Here is a 4,471-nt window from a genome sequence, read left to right as displayed (position 1 = left end):
GTTGTTGAAGGCTGCTTGTCTTTTGGCTAATTGGAGAAGGCTGCCATTAAGTCATAATCCATGTTTCTTTGCTTTTTAACTCTTTTCTGTTTCACAGAGGTGTGTTTCTGACAACACAGGAGTGGATACCCCCTCAACAGAGGTAAGTATCTGGAGGTCTGAATTTAAAGATTTAAAAAAACAATGTAAATTTAAGGCTATTTAGGAATAAGTCAGAAGCCAGGATGGATGCAATATAATGCCTTCCTTTCTTCTTCATGTCTCAAGTACCAGACAGGAGACTTTGTCCAAGACAGACACTGAAGAGCATGGAGTTGACTCAGAGTGTATATTCTGAAGATGCTTGGAGAGCAAGTGATGAATGGACAGGCACATTCTAAAGGTCCACTCTGATGGAGGCTTTTTTTTTAAGAACAATGAGGCACTGCTGCCTGGACACTGGTCTTGCAGCTGATCAACAAACCAGTTCGTTGTCAGAGGGAGAGGAGGTCTGTGTCACTCTGCGTTTGGAAAGGATGCACTTGGAACTGTTCTCGAGACCCGGTCTGTTATGCCTGGCTGCGCGAGTCCTCCCCGACGTGTTTCCCAGTCCTTTGCAAACTGGTACCCGTGGAACCATCCCTGTCGTGTTTTACAGCAATAAGGAATTGCCAGTAGAGTGGTATTACTGGGCAAGCGAGCACCGGACTGTGTCCCTCCTGCACTAATCGCTTGGGTCGTCAGCCTTCGCGGCGGCCCGAGCCTCGCCGTTTGATCAGGATGTCACTGAAACCCTGTCACACACGTATTTAGGTTGTATTTCTATGTGGTGTTGAATTTGAATTTCTACATGAATAATATAAATTATACTTTGCGTTTGATAAGAGACACTTGTAATGCAATATGTGAATAATAAATGGTGTTGATTTTTTTTCCTACTGTTTCACAGTTGGCCTTTGTAACTGCTATTGGCTCTGGAGTGTTTTCTACACAGAAATTAGAAGCCTGTAATTTAACACACAGATGGAAACGTGTTTGCTTTCCATCAGCCACAAACAATGCAGAAACAGAGTGTTAAAGCAGAATGACTGGGTTCAATCAGGATTTATTTTTATTTCCAAGTCTTCTGAACAATCTTTATTTAAATATTTTTTCCTCTATGAGCAGCTGCGGAAGCTCCCTGCATTGTGTAGTGCACGCTGCGTTTCAATGTCAGTTAAACTGAGTGGACTTCTGGACATTTTACCCCAGTCATTGTCAGCCTTTACCGGTAACCTCGGTTTGCTGCTGCCAGCTCTACCACAACACTTTAGTGTCATCTAATGTCATGCAAAGGCAAGAGAAGGGTGGCCTCCTCTTCTGTTCTGCATGGTTACAGTCAGAGAATGCATTTGGTGCCCTTTCACAGAGCTGCCTCTTCAAAGCTCACAGCATTAGTCTTGTTCCCAGGAGAATGCTGGTCACTCAGGTTTCTAGCATCCTTTTGTTTCCAATTATCTTGTGCTGTGGTAAACAGTGTTTTGAAGGCTGGGGTGTTCCAAATCCATGCCCAGCATGCTTGGAGGCAATACTCATTCTGTGCTTTGTCTTGAACACACAAGATCTCCTCAGATTGCAAAAGTGTGATAGGAACTGGCCATAGCTGGAGATAAAGACTCCTTAGCACTGATTCATTGTACAGAGTCACAGCCACAGCACTAATACTGCTTCTCACCTTCTCAGCCATTCTCTGCTGTATCCCTTTCTGCAACCTTTTCTCCAGTCATGGGTCTGAGGCATTCCCAGCATGGAGCTGGGAGGAAGGAGAAGACAATGTTCTCTGCTCAAAGGACAGGCTCTGGGATCCTGACACCTCCACCCCACAGACAGATGTTGGGGCTGATGCATCAGGCTGTTCAGTTTGTTCCTGTGCTCCCTGGGGGATCTTCTGGCAACAGGAGCTGCTCACCTTGCCTTAGGCAACGGCTGTAGGCCTGTTTCTGCTGCCCCTTCACACCTTAAATGCCTCTGGCCCTGCCTAACCATTTTCCTTGGCAGTGAGGAGGTCATGATAGATAAACATGGGTCTCCTCCAAAAGGGAGATGGAGATCAAGAGGTCCTGACCTCAATGCAGGTGTAAGGTAGGGTCTAAGTGCAGAAGCAGGGCTTTGCTCACATGCCAGCTGTGAACAGCCTGAAGAAGACTTGTACATAAGTTGATCTGTCTTGGCAAACTCTCAAAACTCTCAAACTGCCATCATGTTTTGACAAACCACTCTATTAAAGCCTTGCATTTGCAACTCCATTTTGTTCCCACCTCCCCTTTCCAACTTCTGACTCCCTCCCCTTGGCTATGGGGTTATTCTCTTTCCTGTAGTTATCTGTTCAGTCACCTGAGACACCTTTTACCCAGAACCTCATTATGATCTGAGTCCTTAACATCCCATTATATGTGTGCAAAAGTGTGTTGCATTTACACATGCTATTTTAACTTGACTCTGTACTATCAGCTCTGCTTACTACTGTGCAGGACCACACATAGACCAGTTACCAATGACATTTAAGCACAGCAAGACCATTGGACATCCTCCCATTCCAGCTGAGCTGGGCAAATCTCCACAAGTCAAACTATTTAGGTTCTTGTCAGCCAAAAATGCATCATCCAGTAGTTTTCAGACTAACCAGGTGCAGTGGTCTAGCGAAGAGGAGGCAAAATGGATCTGCAGCCTACTGGAAGCATAAGTGAGTTGAAGCAGAAGTACATCAAATGTGTCTGGACACCGTTATTTATGAAGTGAAGAGAAACAGAAAGACTTGGAAGAGTTCTTATAAGGAGAAACCATGTTTCACTCAGTAACTGTGTTTTACTCCAAGCTCTTCCCACAACATTTGTCCTCAACCCCTTATTTTCTGTAAAAGCCTGGAAGAGGCAGACACCAGCCTTTGCAAAGGAAAGAGTGTTCTCAATCAAAAGACTGAGCACCTCTAGGCTCAGGTCCACAGAACAGGAGCACCACAGCCAAAACTGAGCAAATCCCGTGGAGAGCAGTGCCAGAAAGAAGATGGCACCATAGCCAGCCCCTCCTGGTAGGACTGATACATGTCACTGATTTTATCCAGAAAGCCGTCTTCACCGAACTGCATATCCATGGGATACTTTAATTCAAGGAAAACATGCAGGCATGACAAGAAGGAGATATAATGTCTCATTTGAAAGCTTCCCAGCATTACTAGAAAATAGCCTTTGAGCTGTACACAGTCTGTAACACCACCATTGCATATAACTTCTGGGCTTCGTCTGTATAAAGCTAGTGGTAAAAGAAAGTTGTCTTGTGAGACAGGAAGTAAGTGAGACAGGACAGTAAGAGGAGTGGAAGCACAGGAAAAGAACACGTTTTTCTTCATTATGTAAGACAAAAATGTTTATAAAACATTTAAACATAGATGGTCAGAGCAAGAAGGAATAGAAGATTAGGATAGGATAGGATAGGATAGGATAGGATAGGATAGGATAGGATAGGATAGGATAGATCTGATATTTCCCAGAAAGATTTGCACTTTCTTCTAAGAGACCAACATCTCTCAGTTTCCCAGAACTGATAAGATAATGTGGTCCTCCAGCACAGCCTGACACAAAACATCACTACACACTTTAATTCAAAGGCACCAGCACCAAGGCAAATATTCTGCTTCCTCTTAGACATCCTCATTCACTGCTTGCTGTTTATTCTATCATGTAATATTTTTTTTTCAGTTCAGTATCTCAAATCTTAAAAAAAAAAAAAAAAAAAGAAAAAAAAAAAAAAAAGGAGTGTTTTAAGAGAGGGTGAGAAAACCATGCTAGACAGTCAAATCACTCCTGCAAGTGTGAGATTGTTTTCAGTGTTACATCTGCTCTGGCTTTTTCTTTACTGAACACAGTACTCCTTTGCTAGTCTATTCAATACTCTGGCAGGTGTCTCAACAGGAGAAATTTAACAGTCTCGCATTCTTGGAGATGGGACAAGAAAGAGAAAATATTGCATCCATCCTGGCTTCAGATTTCTTTCTTTTTTCTTTAAATTAAAAGCGTTTTCTCCTGTGACAGCACTGTAAAACATGAGAGATAGCATGCAGTGTCTGAGGAGAAACTACAGAGGGAGATCCAGGAAGGAAAAAAAAAAAAAAAAAAAAAAAAAAAAGAAAAAGAAAAAGAAGGTCAGGAATTGGCAGTGGCTGCTTGAGGAGGATAGGTGGTGTACTGTAACTGCAGACCCCGCTTGTCCTCAATGCTGCCACAGCACCAGGCAGCCTCTAATTAGAGCTGCTTGCACGCCCAACTAGAAATAAGTGGTCTTTGTGTATTCATTGTCTTGACCACCATCTTTTACTTTCACTTGTCCATTTTCAGAGCTGCTGTTAGCATTTTCACAGACCTATTGAAAAAGAAAAGAGTTAAAACAAAAAAAAAATGCATTATGACCCGATGGCAGCCTTCTCCAATTAGCCAAAAGACAAGCAGCCTTCAACAAC

The 4,471-nt window shown here is 43.1% G+C and overlaps 1 long non-coding RNA gene across 1 annotated transcript; it reads left to right on the top strand.

Annotated features, from left to right (window-relative positions):
- The first annotated feature begins 92 nt into the window (after positions 1-92).
- Positions 93-927, top strand: LOC118160176. Its single transcript, XR_004747349.1, has 2 exons — positions 93-142; positions 274-927. It is a non-coding gene; the product is annotated as an uncharacterized LOC118160176 (long non-coding RNA).
- The last annotated feature ends 3,544 nt before the right edge of the window (positions 928-4,471 follow it).

Source organism: Oxyura jamaicensis, unplaced genomic scaffold (genome assembly GCF_011077185.1).
Source record: "Oxyura jamaicensis isolate SHBP4307 breed ruddy duck unplaced genomic scaffold, BPBGC_Ojam_1.0 oxyUn_random_OJ106383, whole genome shotgun sequence".
In the NCBI taxonomy this organism is placed as follows: Eukaryota; Metazoa; Chordata; class Aves; order Anseriformes; family Anatidae; genus Oxyura; species Oxyura jamaicensis.
The sequence above is the reverse complement of the archived record's forward strand: the minus strand, read 5'-3'. Positions and strand labels throughout refer to the sequence as shown.